Below are 17,003 nucleotides of genomic sequence, written 5' to 3' on the forward strand. Positions count from 1 at the left end.
CACTAATACTAATACCTATAGCTAATTAGTTCGTGCAACTGTGTTAGTTCAATCTTAACACAAGTAAACTACAATTGTTGTAATTGTTTATTCATCAAAATAGGCTATTTAAAAATAGTCGATGAAAATATTAGGAATTGAATCTAAAATTTTGTTTGTACCTGTTAAAAGACCATAAACACTCTTTATTGTAGTGCAGTTTGCATAAGTGTGGGCTGATTTGTTTTATGCATACAAAAACCTTATCATACAAACTGTAATCCAAACGGCTGATGCAGTGACCAGGATCATTTGTTTCGAAGCCGTGTTGAAAAAGGGTTTTTATTAGACTTTGAGTGTAAAAACTATGGCAATTTGTAAACATCGTTCTGTTCAATACTTACGGTTGATTGTAAATTTGCACTGAATAATGCTATCAAGTTTGCCAAACATGGCCAAGAAGAAGCAACGTAAGCAATAAGTTTCTCCAGTTTGAAAAAAAACAATAAGCTTTGAAAAAATGAAACAATAAAATGGAAAAATTAACAATAAAAAATGCTTATTCTACATTCAGTAAAGGTAAATAAAATGCAAAAATGTTCTTAAATTGTATAAGATTTTTAAACAGTTTACAACTGTAAAAAATTTTACTCATTAAATAACATCCATACCTTTTAATTCCATACCATAATTAATTTAAAAAATTATATAAAGCACCGAACTAATAAATAAGCATAAACCATAATCTAACATAGTTTAACTTTTTCCTGTTTGAAATACACAATTTCCAAGTGAACAGAAAACAATTCTCACTACTGTTGCACGGGGTTGCTCACGCTTCTCTTCTCACTTCTCATAAGCCGCGTACATGTTTCGTTCTCAGCGCATGCTCGCATTCGAATGCTCGTCTGCCGAATGCTACACGCTCGGGGTACGCACCGGTAGTCATTCACGTCGTGTCCGTCTACGGTATCGGTTGTGGTTTTCTGGGTCTCCGCAGAAACAGCTGCTCTGGTGGCTGTGTGGCAGCATCAACGCGTACAAAACTTCGTTCGGCCGTATCGAGCGCGCGGTAAACATCTGTGCCGCATCATTATCTCGCACAACGGGAACATAATGTGCCAGCTGCGTTGCGTTCATTCTGTCGGTCTAGCAGTAGTTGACAGCTGCATGCGAACCGTATCGCGTTGAGGCCCCCTTTTTGTTCCTTTTCCTGCTGCTATATTTTGACCGAGCGGGTTTTGCTAAAAGTGGCCAACGTTAAACAGTCGAATCCGTCGAACCGTTGTTGACGAAAACTGTGTGACGCACACGGGGGAAAAATCGTATTGCAGAACAGATTATCCACACACGTGTTTTACCCGTCAGGTGCCATCGGTTGGTGTGTTGTTGTTTAAAGTGCGTTTTTTGTATTCTTTCATTGACGTAAAGGTAAAGTTCAATAACAAAATTTTTACTATCAAACAAAGTTGTGTAATGTTCAAACCTTGATGGTGTACCGGGAAACAGGCATGCTTAGTTTCAAAGTGTAATCATGACGCTGGTTTAAACAAAAAAAAAACCCCGTTTACCGTGTTGCTTGTTGTGTACGAAAAGGAAAGGTTCAACCCTACGACGATCAGCTGTTTTAACGCCCCGAATACCGTTTGGGGGTGTTTGCACGAGGAACGTATTTTTCGGTCTGTTACTCGCACAAGTTTTTACACAAGTGTTGGTGTGCGAAACCCCCCTCCAAAACAGAACGCCTTCCGGTGAAACACGTGCGCGCGTTCCCGATCACTCTCTCTTACTCACTCTCTCCGTGTGCTGTTTGCTCTCACGTCCTGCCGTTCGTTCGTTATCCTTCCGGTACATCCGGGGGTACATCGCAAGAAGTTTGTCGAACAAGAAGTTGTGTGTGGGTGTTTTTGTGCAAAGTGGTGTTATTACCCTTAATCGAGTGTTTTGGTTTGGTGCCGGCATTGAAGAATAAGCGTACTTTCTTCCTTTCCGAGACAACATCACCTACGAGGACATCCGCTAGTGCTCACCAAAAACGAAAAAAAAATCGAGAAGCAAAAGGTAAGAGTCACCGTCTAACGACAGCTCACAAACTCCATTAGCGTTTTCGGTGTGGAATTTTCTCAAATTAGAACGAACCAATTACAAACACTCCAACGCATGGGGGAAAAAGCCAGTGGTGGAGGGTTGTGACGCGATCGCCTTTGCCGTCTGCCGCTCCATCTGTCACCGGATTAGGTGGACCATAAATCAAAGCAGTTGGCGCTGCACAGGATGCACTTCGGTCAGACCTGAAAATTCTGCTGCACCCGATGCCGTTAAGGTTATTTGTGGGGTGTTTTACGAACCGGCCGGCTAAGTTTCTTGGGTGGTATGATTATTATTGCCCACCACCGTGTCTTCCAACCTTGATGTTCCCTTTTCCGGCAGTGGAAACGCGGTAATAGTTTTGTGCGCGGTGGAGTCGTCGCCATCGATGATTGCCGTGCATCACGCAAACCGAAAATAAACATCGTGCAAAAACATTACAATTTCCTTTGGACCGTGACTTGGAAGTTTAGGTGCTCCCTGTGCTCGGGATGAGTGGAGCTGTAGACACGGCCTGTATATTATATAGCCCCCCCCCGGCAAAAAGACGTCCATCAGGTGGTGGACGGGCAAACGCACGTGCTACGGTTCCCGGAGCCGAAGTATCAAATTCCAATTCCTATGTCCTCTGTCGACGGTGGAGGAATGGTAGCAGTACTCTGCCGGTATGGATGGGTTGTCACAAAGTCGTCGTATAGCGCCAGACGGACCATCCGCCAAAAGGTGCATTTTGTGGTCTGCATCTTTAATGTGCATTGCGTTGCAGTTTTGGGACGGGTTTTTACATCGGACCGTTGGTGTGGGTGCCTTATTCGGCTGAGGGAATGTGCTGAACTAATCGGTTTTAGTAACGAGTTTTATGTGGGGAGATAGAAATGGCATTTTCTTCCAACGTTGTCTAGATGTACCAAGAATAGCTGAAACCAGCTATCCATGTCACGTACATGGGAAACATCTTCACGCAGCTATCAAACGGGACGACGGTACCAATTCGGTGCCACGTAAATGTTCTTCTAAGAAGGGTAATGTTAGAACGCGAACCTTCCTGCCCGAATACGAACCTTCTACACCTAAAGGCGCCAAAGAGACATCGTCCAAATCGCTTCGACATGCTGGGGCATGGCATTAACTTACACCTGTCTCGCATCGGTTCGGAAATTTATGTGATCATATGTTGACAGACTTTTCTTGTGTGTGTTTTATTTTTTTTTTTGCGAGCTCGCGTACGATCTATGGCATTAGCCGGTTTGGGAAGACTTCTTCTTCGAGGAGAGGTTGCATGTGTGAGTGTGTGTGAACGTACGGTTTCTTACACAAGCTGCTGGTCCCTGGTGCTGAAACGTTGTCGAACTTGCCCCGGAAGCGGGCTGTGCTGCAATTTAGCATCGTTTCGTTCAGCTGTTTTACGGCCAATGTTGTCCTGTTCGGTGCGTTCTGACTTTTACTCATTCTCATCGTTCGCGTGCACATGGTGGTACGGTAAATATGCCGTATATAGGCCTGGTCGGCCTTGCTGGTTTTATCCCCGCGGAGTGATCCTTTTGAGGGTTTCCTTCTTTCTTTCGTCTTTCTCTGTCTGCAGCCGTTTGAACGGTTGGGATTGAGACAAACGAAAAAGTAAAAACTGGTATAGAATAAAACATATGAGGAAGAATTTTTTTAATGAAATGACAAATTAGCTCACAAATTATGTTTTTTACTTCAAAACTATTTTAAAACTTTTTTTTTGTTACTAAATTCAAAATTCGTTAAACATTAAACTCTTGGAATTTTAACCAAAAACATTATTTTTTTAATATTTTATGATTAATATTTTAAAACGTTTTGTTTTTTATTTTAGTAGATCGTCTATTAAAGGGCCAACAAGTATATTTTCCATCACTTGATACTAAAGTGGATAGCAGTTGTTTCAAAAATGTTATAATAAATTGTTTTATTGATGATTTATGCTCAAAATTACGTTAAAAAAAGCTTCTAAACATTTTTTTTTCCGTTTGATGAGAAATGTATTTAACAGTTTTATTTATTATATTTGATTAATGTCACAAGATGTAAAATTCTACATATTTTGCTTTGTAATGAATGTAAATGTGAATTTTATGGGTTAATTTAATAGTTTTAAAATTTAATTTTAAACACGTTAACAATTAATTATTAAAATTATTGTTTTTCCGTAAATGTTTTCCATTTCCTCTTGGTTCAATGACACCAATTACGATTGACACATATAGGTTAATTAAGTTGGGTGTATTTTTACATTTTTATGAACGTTATGGACAGTTTGCATCGTATCATATGAACCATTACCTTCAACATTCACGACCAAACCCAGTCTGCGGGAAGTGTTCAGAACCATTTTCTTTCGCGCCGCACCGATATCACATGCTGCTGCCAGTCATTCGCATTCGTATGCACACTCATTTCCTCCCATGCGGGTTTGGCCACGAGGTTACGGATCGCAGTCTCGGCTACGCTAATGTTGTTTTTGTTTGGGTTTTCACACCGATTTTACAGCCGTGTTTTGTCCGACGGCAGGATACCGATGGGTTTCCACATTCGGTACGTGGCGCTCTCCCATAAGTCACAACACGGACAAATTGGTGATTGAATTATGCTGATGGAAGTGGAAGATCGTGGTTGCTCGCTTTTGGGAAGAATTAATTACAGTCGGAAAGAGAAAACGCGTGTAGAAACATTCCGAAAAACAAAACGAGAATCTAATCTTATCAAATGCAAAGGTCGATTTTAATGCAGTTGAATGAGCCGTAAATGAATTCCGTTTTTTTAGCTCTACGACTAGTGAAAAATAGAAGTGATTTTCTATGGTAAAGTGGTAAACTTTTTTCATTAGTGACTGAGTGACTGTTGATTCGACTTAGCTCAATAATTGGATTTAGAATCACAGATATTTCTTGAGATATCTGTTGTACAAGGATTCGTAGATTCGCGGATATTAAAATTTGTCAGCTCTGGGAGTTTATTTTTATAATTTAGAACAATCTTCTAAGTTATTGTTGATTGTTATCAATTAATTAAAAATATTGCTCGTCAAATTAATTTCCAACAAATAAGTGAAGCCAACTGTAGTCATATCTTTCAAGTATAGTAAGTTCCCAGGACTCCAAGTACTGCAGATAAGCAGATTTTAAAATTAGCCAGTCCATTACATTTTTTGAAAAAAAAATAAGCGAATAATTCGTAAAATTGGTTGATAAAGTCATTTTATTTATTGCAATAAATTCAAAATAATTTAATTTTTTTACATTTTTACATTTTTTTAAATGAAACGCGCCTTGTTACCTTCAGAACAACTTGTTCAGTAAAAATAAAATCAAATTTGGGGAGGGAAATGACCGGAGGCTTTAGAGTGATTGGTTCCTTATAAAAACTAGACTCCCTAATAAAACCTTAGAAAGGAAATCCTTGTTTGTCCCAACTAAAACTGCCGTAGAAGCAGTTTCTACGCCAATTTCACCGAAAGACCGTTAACCAAATTAATGCAAACATCCGTTTATGTGATACGTTTTCCCCGACGCACGGTGACCATATTCTTCAATTTAGCTGGCTGCTCAGTCATCCAGCCAGAAAAAAACTTCATTCCGTTTTTGTTTGGAAAGCAATGTGTATTTTACCTGCCTAAAATTGGGCGCTTTTCAAACAAGTGCGTTCTGGCATCTCCAACTCCCAAAAAGTGGTCAGTCTACCCAGACGCAAACCGGAAAGCACTGTCTGGGTGAGGTCGGTAACATTTGCCAATACGCAATTACGGCCACTCTGTGTGCACTGTTTGAGATGCATCCGTTGTTGTTCCAGTCGCATCGAGCTGAGCAAATTCATCGCGCAGAGAAAAAAATATCTATGCAAACGGAATCCTTCTTCCGATGTCCGGTTTGCTCGGTAGAGAAGTCTTCTGGTACGGTACCAGCACCCTTGGCACTAGTATGCATTGGCTGATGTTTCCTTAGCTGTGTTTTGGGAAGCGAAGACGAGACCGGTTTGCACGTTGCGTGTACCATTCCTTCATGGCCTCCAGAGATCCACCATCTGCAGCCGTAGCAGTGTTCTCCGGTACCTAAATATCCAAACATTGGCCAGGTTTGCTCGGACAGCGGTAGAAACAACAAGACACTGGTATAGAGATATGGTTCTACCGATGCATTCCGGCTGCATCACATCTTTCGGCCGTCCCGATGGCGCAACGATATCATCTACCACGCTTCTAAGGGGCTAACTGTTTTCGGGGGTTCCGACTTCGGCAAAACGGGCTAAAGCAAACAATGCCGTCGCTAGCACCGTGTGTGTCGACTATCCTTGGTCTTGTACCACCGCTTGCTGTACGGTACAGGCTGCGGGTTGTATCTTGAAAATGTGCCGATAGCCCGAGCACGAAAGAAGAGTGAAACCCGGAACCGCCATATCCTTGAGCATTCGTCGCGTACGATATAATTTCCTTGCTCACACAACCTACCCGACACAAGGTTTCGGTAGTCTTTGACGGGTTTTGTTGCTCTGATGCTGCCACTGTTTGTGCCACACCGGTACGGACGGACGATTCTTCCCCGGTGGTGTTTCATTCGGCCCCAGTATCCAACAGACGAGATAGCTGCTTTGATTTTACTCTCCCGCATTTTCCGGCAACCAGCGCGAACTGCCGATAACAAGTGCTCAAGTGGGTTGGCCCGTTCCGTAAACAGACACACGGCCGCCCTTCCTGGTAGGAACAACAGAAACGCACCCGAGCGGTTGAGCGGGTTCGTCCACCATTTTCAGCAATATTTTGGGGGGCTGAGCTGGATGCAAGCAACCGAAAAACTCGCATTCATCCACGATTGGCCGGATAAATGCAGGCAGCCAGACCAGGGGATGCCGGCCAGCGAGACAGCCAGAGGCAATGTCAAAATGCTGTGGTGAGACTCTGCAAAGTGGTGGGAGCTTTATCCTGTTTAAGCTTCCATTATTTCTGTCGGTTCGTGTTTTTTGTGTTGTGTGTTCTGCCGTGTGCAATTCAGCATGCGGGAACTGCTCGAGAACTGGGTGTGCGATAGTACACGGTGGGTTCTGCATTTCGCCGTCGCTACCTTGCGGACGGGGGAAAAACTCCGAAACAAACATTGTGCAAGTGCGGGCGAAATGACAACACGAATGTGCATACGGTTGCCTGGGTGTTAGGGCCAGGTCGGGAATGGATGGATGCGTAGACGAGGTTTGGTCTTATCGTTCCGAAAGATCCCTGCGTTTTGCGCCGTTGGTACGTGCAATTGACGCTCGGTGTTGCGTAGGGCTGCGTAAGACTGCAAAATAAAGTTGTTTGTAGAAAGGACTCTTGACCTATCGGTGGTTTAGAGTTTCTGGCGGTAAGTCGTATAGATTGAGGGATATTGCAAACAAAAATAGCAAATATGGCCTCTGGAAACAATACAGGGATTATTAATTCAAGTTTTCATAACTAGCAACTTATGCATTGCATTCAGAATTGTTTGTTAGCATATATTTTACGATTTTCTTATACTTTCTTACACATTTTCTGATTGCGATATTTATATTTCGCTGAATTCTTCTTTTTTCGTTAAAGATCATTTGGAGATTTACCATATTCTACCTCTACTTTTTGTTATTATTCATTTCGTAATGTTGAGCTTTGTGAAAAATTAAGCTTCGAGTTGGTTGAAATTTGACCTCAAGATAATATTTTTTTCATAAGAAATTTGTTCAGTTTTTTCATCGATTTAGTTGTTTTCATTATCTACTGTGGCGTTTATAGACTTGTCTTGACTCTTGATCCTGTCAACAAATGTTATTTAATTGTTGTGATGAATTATTATAACAATTTTTTTATTTTTTTCTTATTATATTGTTCTTGATATTATTATTTTATTATTTAATTAATTTATATTCAATTTTTTTTATTTCAATTAATAATTATGATTTAATTACAATAATTCAGATATTTATGCCAATTTTAAGGAAAAAGGATAACATATTTTAAATAAACCAATTGGTAATTTATTATTTTTACATTTCTCTTTTAAGTTTATGTATTGATCTTTTTGTATTGCTCCAGTTGTTTTCAGTGATTTAAGTACTGTGAAGGCATTTTATTACTATTTTTTATTATTATCTTGCAATGGTTAAAAAGCACAAAATACGAAGCTTCAAGGCCCTCTATATGTCTGAAGCTACAAAATACCGATGTGTAACTTTCGTGCTCCTTTCCGAAACCGAAAAATCTCCACACCCTTTGCCGGACAGGGTACGGTTCGCTTGTTTCTCGTTTTAATGACTGTGGGAATGGCCACAGCCGGAAGGCTTCGCGCGCATTGAAATCCTCGTGGGATTGCACGCGCCTCGATGGGCGCGTAACAATGGTGGCCCAATCCATTTGGGTGGGTTGGATGTGACACGGCAAACGTTGGGTTCCCGCCACCATCATCGTCCTGCCCACTCTGACAGGGTAAATAACAATTTCGGTAAACATCGGTCGTCGGAAACGCACGCTTTTGGGGCTCATTAAATCGGCCCGTCGCGGCCATTAATGGCCGTAATTGTGACCATTATTTCAATCTGGTCATTGGTATATGCTGGCCCGTTGTAGAAGGACTCACGGGTGGGGGGTCGATTGTATGGGTGGTGGGATAAGAAGGTTTAAGATTGGCTAGACGTAGCGTTACACAGACGAGGCGTGTGTACCGCCGGTCTTCACATAACGCTGGTAAGATGGATCAATAGTTTGCTGATCAAATCATATCAAATCGCTTCCATTCATTTTACTGTAAGCGTGAACAATGTATAGAAAGTGTGTTTAATAGTCTCATTATGCTGTCAAACTATTCTTAATATGACAAAATGAGCTTTTTTATTGTCCGCACCAGTAGCGATGTACATTTGTCGATTACTCAATGCTAAGTTAAATTTTCTATGAGCTCAATTGACGACGGTGTAAGCTTTCCTTTCAGCCAGCTACAATCGTACACCCATTTACTTGAAAATCTTCCTTAACAGTTTACTTCAAAAGCGCTCCCAAGCATTGAATTTCCTTCTCCAAAAAATCACAAAAAAGGATCAACGCCTCTCGGAGCAAGATGCGACACAGATGTAAATTATGCAACATATGTTCCTTTTCCACACGGGACGAAGATGTCCATGTCCACGCAACGCTCAGCATGCTCAAGCACGAGAAACGACACGCTACCGAGATCGTTTCACCATCTTCTGTGGATGTTCGCTTGGAAGGGAGAAGCATTACACGATTGCTTGGACAATTCGTGGGAGTTTATCCACATGGGTCACGAAAGCGGCCACTTAAATCCGCACACGAAACAGATCCACCACGGCACATGTGTGAGTGTGTGTGCGTTGGGAAGAGACATGCGAGAAACAATTTCCTTTCAAATAATAAGCCCTTGATTTAATAAAACACAAATAAAGATTGTGGATCTTCAACCGATGTGTACGGTAGCCTGAGCTGCCTGACACGGATTGTACGGATGTGAGCTGGTAATCGGTCGATCAAAGAAGGATTGTGTTGCACATGGGAATCTTCGGATTGGGTGGTTTGAGCTATGTGAGTGCCGTTAGTTTGATTCTTGTAGGAATGAAAATTGGACAGTAATGAATATTAATGTTGCACTGGATATGATTTGTTTCACATTTTTGAGGAGGTTTAAACAATAGATGAAAAATAATTCGTATTCAGTTATACAAATGTCAGGATGAGAAATCCAATCGTAGAAACTACAAATACATCTGTGGAGTTTAGGATTGTTGATTCATTATTTTGTTAAAAAGTTTCTGCAAATGATTTTTTCTGATTGACTACTGTGCAAATCTAAGTGGGAATTTAAGAAAAAATCACATATTACAAGAGAAGAAACTTAAAACAACAGTGACGAACAAGTACGATCAACGATCGGAACGTTGGTGCCGTGACCAGGATCACGTTGGATTTAGATAATCTGTTTATTGGGAAGGCAAGTTGAGATAATTTTTCTACAAATTAATTTTATTTCAATATTATTGATTCCGTTATAATGCTTAAGTTTCATAATGAAAGTTTAAAAAGCGTTTGTTTCCGAATTACTTTTGAAAACAATCACTCTAGGTGATCGAAGTTACAATAGTTTCTTCGTTTTAAGACATGAAGTATTTAAAAACATCGCTGTAAGTAACGATAAGCTTTCATCTCATCCTGCATTGTGCTGGAGTATTATTTGGGTTAAATAAAACTAGAATCGACCTTTTGGTTGACCCATGCGGAGGTGTTTCATTTGGATTGCCTTTTCTGTTCAAATATTTATCACAACACAACCACACACCTGGTGGGATGAAATGAGTTGTTCTTCTCAAATTTTCAGTTGTCCACATTATGGGAAAACTAAGCACTGATTTCCACTTCCACGATGCTGCGTGTCCAGCCGACCTGAAACTCGGTCAATGCTCTATCGACAATAGTTGAGAACAGCAACCAGCAAAGACAGAACGGTGTCCAGCACAATTTCTCCACGGCTGACATACAATGTATCGACAGCTTAAGTGCCATCTCAATTTGTCTTTCTTTCTTCACCTGCTACGCTGCTCCCGTGTATCGTGCCTTTATCACCAAAATACAGACATGGTAGCAACTAAACCACAGTCGAAAGAAGCGTCCGGCCAGCATCTCGGTATCTTTCTCGGCCGTCTTCTTCGATGCTGGCTGTCGGTGTGAGAGTTTTCCCAAGCAAGACTACTTCTTGCACAATCGCTCGTACACACGCTCGTATCCATCTACGTCCCCGGCTGTTTGGTCACAATTGGCACGAAGCGGAAGTAGCAAACGGGCACTGGGGAACGAAGACGATAGAATGGCAGCAAACCATCAGCAACGATCAGCTGCAGAACGTTTGGTCGAAGAGAGAGAGAGAGAAAGAAGCAAACGATGGTTTCCGGTGGGTTTCGGGTTTGTGGTAACGGATGGAAAATTGGAGAAAGAAAAAGGGAAAACACCTCTAACGGAGCACAATGAGCGTGCAGGCAGTAGAGCAGGCTGCCGGTAGAATACCGGTACCAGCTGTAGCGTGTGTTCGGGACACCTGTGACCACTAAAAAATTGTTAATGGAATTGGAGATTTTTGTGTATTTCTCTTTTTTTCTCCTTACCTCCCTTAAAGCCGTAGAATGGAAACGGTAAACGGACACGTTGGTGTGTGTAGGTGTAAGTGAAAGTTTTGCACACACAAAACCACCCTTTCGGAACCAGCTGGTCGGGGAGCAAGCAACGGCACCATTTCCTTTAGGTCCTTCTCCGTGTCAGTCCTCAAGAAAATGGTTTTTGGGGAAAAGTTTTGTGGGCTCCCTCTCATGCCGGATGCACAATGGCTGTTGTGTAGGATACCTGTGGGAAATTGAGTTCGGTAAAGGCTTACCTGGACCTGGGTAGAGGATTACGGGATGGAGAGTTGTGGCAAGCGGATGGGGTCGGTCTGTGTGGTTTACTGAGCTGAGAGAACAATGTCTGGAACGGGGAAGGTTATAGCCCATGCCCGAGGAAGTTTGCTGTCCTTCACGGACGGATGATGATGCCATGTTCTCGGCATTAGGCGAGACGTTCGGAGATTGAGCAGTAACGTGCCACAGGGCCACTGTGTGTACTTACCCTAATGGATGTGCTGCTGCTGCTGCTGCTCGGTGATCGGTAGTTGCTTCCCGATGGATCCGAAAACCTTCGGGAGAGGCATTCAAGCGGTTGTCAGAGACATTGCAACCCGCAACCCGGTACTGATGTTGACAGGTGCACTAACGATGCTTTTGTTGCCGGTAGAAACCTTCTTACCCTGGCGCTCAGTAGCGTAGACTGGTTTTTGTGTGCCATGGGAGAAGATCCTCAATTTCCGGTTTGACGTTGGGCTAGTACAGGATGCACTTGATGAAATCATATCCGTACTGGAGAGTAAGAAGTAGGGCGACAAGAATCTTAATTATCAATACACAATGGCATATGTGTGGGTTTTGATTGAATTTTCCTGATGAAGTTTTCTGACACCTGTGAGGTAAGAAGATATTTAAAGAAGCATTTTTTTTTCTAGAATAACTTCATCCTTGTCTGTTAATTATAAATAGAACCCTTTTTAATAAACCTTTTTCAACAGTTTTCGATTTTTGCTGATCGTCCTTTTCGTGTACGGTTTGCGGACGCTCTGGGACCGAGTCGATAGAATTGGCATAATTAATCATTGGTTGCACGTTTCACACACGTGTGCCCACTGTCCAACACCTTCTGTACATCGTTTCGCTCCTGTTAGCATATTCCACCGAGGTAGGCGATACCGATGTACTGGGATCTTCCCGGTCGAAGGGTGTGGACTGGTGTTGCCGGAAAGCAACCGACACGTTCACACGGAAGCGCCTGTAAACCACAGTTCAGCAATATATTAATAGCATTCCAGTATGTTGTAATCGACTCGACTATTGGCACACGCACGCAGTGCCAGGAACAATTGCGCGCGGCAGAGGGATCACCCAAATCGTGACAGGATCGGTTTCCCGGGGAAGGGGTTGGGCATGCGACCAGCGTCTGGTACGGGCTACACGCTATTGAGTGATGGTGTGCCAACTTTGAACGGCATCCCCGATGGCCTCTGTCCGACCGCAGCAATTTTCGGTCGGGTCTGGTTCGGTCAGGTCTGGCATACTGGGTTTTCACGCCGCCCCGACTCCATCCCGGACTGCGGGAACGGATGGGAAAACCCAGCGACGGAACATGGTGGGTCATAATTTTCTCACACTTGCGCTTACCACTACCGCACAGTCGGGACCACCTGCACCGTAGGGTAAAAAGGGGTCACCTGTACCGAAAATTTCCCTTCGTAACCCGCATGATGGGGGGTAGTTGTGCAAGTTGTAGGGTTAGTGACTATAGGGGCACCATGGGTTTCGGTGAAAGATGCTATCGGTTTGAAGCGTGTGGGTTCGAATTTATCAATCACAGTGTTGGACACAAAATTTGCAGAAAAGAATATTCTATATTTTATGTATGTTTCAAACAGTTTAGCTCACTTTTATTCTGTTTCCAATTATGTCCAGATTATTCCAGAAATATTTTATACAATTTTGATAAATGATTAGAATTTTATGTCAGTAATGAAGACAGGTAGATCTTTAAAAAATTAAACCAAATAAATATATTAAAATAAAATGCGCGTTGGTATATATCAGGGGTCTCCAAACTAAGGCCCGCGGGTCGCATGGGGAGAGATCTCGGATCCCGAGATTCCCTATTCCACTCAAAGTGGCCCACCATCTAAAAAGTTTGAAGGCCCCTGGTATAGATGACGGCGCCGTCATTGTCATGGTTAACATGACAGGACCAGGTGTAAAATTTCATCTGGATCATACCCCCCACGACTGATTATGCTGCTATGGGGAGTTTAAGTCAAGAAAAATCAGAAATTATAGGCCAAGATCTCTTTTGAGATCGTAGTGCCACATAAGAAGAAGAAGAAAAGGAAGAAAAGAAGACGAAGAAGAAGAATATATAAAAGTACTGAATAGCCATTTTCAAAAATCGTCTAACTCGAAAAAAATGGAGAACTTCTCTATGGTTTAATAGAAATATTTTTAAAATAAAAATCCAGAAAATACATAATGAATCGTTTTAAAAATTTCCTTAGAAGAAAGAAGCTATTGGAAAGTAGTAGATATTTTTTTTTAAATAAATTTTTCTACTTTTACATAGTAATTTCTTCGGGGTTTCTTTAAAAATGACTGCTCCAAACATTATTTGACAGATTAACTCTTGTGTGGCATCAATTTGCCCAGCATGCGAATAGAGTCAAGATTTGCAAATGATCCTTCGATAATTTAGTAAGCGCCTGTTGCGATCCACACTGTAACCACGAACTGTTGGGGTGTATAGCAAACATCCATATTGACTGCCAATACAACATTCGCCCAAACCCTTGTCCCCGTTACCACCAGCACGATCCTCCACCCTGTCCGAACGGTACAGATTTTGTGCCGACTGTTTATTAATGGTATTTTCAACACGTTTTCCGCACCGGACTTCGGCTTTGGCGACATCGACCACCATCGGCGGGATCGAAATGCCGGAAAATGGCGGTATGTGACCGATGCCGCGTGCACCCGCATTTTTAATTAGGTCGGTTATATTGTGCGCGATTATTAATTTGTTGCAATAAAAATAATAACAATAAATATTGTACACACCCACCCATAACTGTGTGGCGCTGGGTGTACGCAGCAAGCCTACGTGCGACATGTTTTTGCTGGGTTGTCACCAGAAGGTGGCTTTCGCTGTTGCGCGCCCGTTGTGATGGGGTTTTGTTTTTCGGGGCGGTTTTTGCACATTTCAAACCCCGCTCGGTGGGGGGTGGGGTCTCTTTTCGAGTCTATCATGCGGTGTGTGAAAGTGCATGTTGTTTGCATGACATCGTGGAGGTGATGAAGTGAGGAGTAAAAATGGGGATTTGTAGGGTGATTTTAAAGGAAAAATGCAAGCGGAACATTAGTGCGGTTACTGTGGGTTAGCCTTTTGTTACATCGGTTAGCAGATGTTTAGCGATTTCGCGGTGGGTTAGTCCCTAAATTGTGGTATTTATGAAGTGATTCAGAAAAAAATATTTATAAAATGTTAATTATTATTAAAATATTAGTAACAGAAAAAACACAATTTTCTTCACAACACAGAATAATATAAATAAATTACATATGCCGGAAGTGTCTAATTACACACCATTTCGGGTTCATTAATATTGTAACATATTTGATGTAACTTAATTTTGAACTTGCTTAAACTTTGTGTAAAAAACGAAATAAATTTGTATACGAATTAATACAAACAAATCAAATTTATTAGCATTAAATGAAAACTTCCTCAACCTATTTCTCCTACGACACACCTCTCGACATATTGTCTAAAGATTTGTTTAGAAAAGAAAGATGCATCAAAACCTTTCAAAATCATCACCCGCATTGAGGGCTCCGTAACAACCGTAAGCAGCCTGCATTCTTCGAATTTTCACTCTGCCGGAAAAACTGTTCAGCAAACATCCTCCAGACGGCGGTACCAAACAAACAAAAGGAACAAAAAAAACCCCAAACCCATACACCACATGCTGGTGGCGCTTGGTCAGTTGCCGGTGAGAATTGATTGCATCTAGTGGGGTTGCGTAAAACTTGTCGAAATTTCTAAAAGGGCTGAGGTTACGCCACACCATCGGTTCCATCCGATCAGCGTGACTTCGATCGGTAGGAAGCGATGGGTCAGGGACAGGTGGTGGAAAAGGAACCGAAGCCACCCAAAAACCACCTCCCGTCGGGGGTTGAAGTGGGGACCCCGAATGGGTCTGGTTGAGTCCGGTGTGGAATAACAGGTGTAAAATGGAAAAGTGTACTTTATTCATCATGCAGCGTCGGTCGTTGCCATATGCTCGTGAGACCACTTTTTCCCAGCTGGTTCTGCGTTAGGTGTTGTTGTTGTTGTTGTTGTTTTTTTGGTGCTTTGCAGTGAATGTGAATGTGTGTGCTGATATGTTCACGAGGGCTCGTAAGGCTGCTGACGTGTTGGACGGTGTTTTTGAATTAATTCAAAATTAAGTTGTTCGAAAGGCAGCTGGCAGATGCGTCAAGGTTCTCATTTTCATTCGCGCATTGAAGCTGACACGGGCCTTATCGGAGGCAGAAACGTTTTGCTGAGAGGAAACTTTTGATTTTCCTGTCGGGCTGGAGAGCCCAAATATTTCCACCTAAAACATACTTAAGTATGTATTGCAGTCTTACTGCCGGAACGGTGTTTTGATGGGTTAAATTATATAAATATTTTTATTGCAATGAAGGTTTATTAAAATGGTATAAAAATATTTTATAAACCTAATTTGTTGAATCCCCAACCCCTAGCTCACTTATTATAAAATTAAGTTTTATTTTGTTCCACACTACCCAACAGCGCCCGCTTGTACCAAACGAAACAATGCGAGAAAATTCAAATGCGCTGGAAAATGCCATGACGTATACGGGGCGAGATTTGTCGTGCCGGAGTTTGTTTTTTTTTGTTCCTTCCCAAGCAATGGTCGGTTTTCTCCGGCAGTGCCACAATTTACTGCCGGTCGGCAGCTGTGTGTCATGTGGAAAACTGTGCTAGAAAACAAAACAGAAAAAAACCCATTTAAACGAAAGAAACGAAATAGCAGAACCGAATATTACTGCACAACATTTGTTCGATATCGATATCCTTCATGTTCCTCATGGTTCTACCCATTCGAGACGGTGCTGGAAAACTGTGCTCCACGAGCGTTCTTGTGGAAACAGGGGAAAACAGGGAATGATAAGACGGGGGCCTTTTTCCCTTCCCCAATAGTATGAAGGTAGAGGTACTGGGAGGAGGCGAGGAGATGGGGCGAACAATTCTTTCCTGCCGGCGGTTGTATGTGTATGTTCGGATTGGCCAGAACAGACGAAAACCGGAACACATTGTGCACAGATGTGGCAAAGGCTCTGCGTTCACACCAGACTATATTTACCCTGGGCAGTGCTTTCCATACGCGTTCCGATACCGTGCGTCCTGCATTTTCCTTCAAATGCACACATGTGCACACACACGCACACACTGCTGGTGAATGTCTGTTTTCTCGCAATCGATGCCGAGTGAAGGGAAAATTCACTGCTTAGCACAACTTCGGCTGGATTGTGTCGCTCCCGGTTTTGCGCGTAGAGCTTCATCGTCTTGGGAGCTGTTCTCTTACATCTTACGCCTCTTGAGTTGCCTGTATTTTGTTTCTCCTTTTGCCATTACGGCCCACCCACATTCCGAAAGCCCCGGATACCCGAAGCGATGATTTAGAACCGGACCGTAGTATGCACGGTTTCGGACATTTCACACACGTGCACGGCAGATGCATTCCGGGCGGGTTCCTTTACCCGAACACGGCCGTAACCATTTTGATGGT

At 42.4% G+C, this 17,003-nt stretch overlaps 1 protein-coding gene across 4 annotated transcripts in view; it reads left to right on the forward strand.

Moving 5' to 3' along the window:
• Nucleotides 1–931: 931 nt before the first annotated feature.
• The window catches only part of LOC125767005 (protein CBFA2T2), a 76,494-nt gene continuing 60,422 nt past the window's right edge, over nucleotides 932–17,003 (forward strand). For all 4 annotated transcript variants that reach the window (XR_007418716.1, XM_049433202.1, XM_049433203.1 and 1 more), the window contains exon 1: nucleotides 932–2,040. The gene's annotated coding sequence lies outside the window, so the exon portion shown is untranslated. The remainder of the gene's footprint in view (nucleotides 2,041–17,003) is intronic.

This window comes from Anopheles funestus, chromosome 3RL (assembly GCF_943734845.2).
Source record: "Anopheles funestus chromosome 3RL, idAnoFuneDA-416_04, whole genome shotgun sequence".
NCBI classification, from domain to species: domain Eukaryota; kingdom Metazoa; phylum Arthropoda; class Insecta; order Diptera; family Culicidae; genus Anopheles; species Anopheles funestus.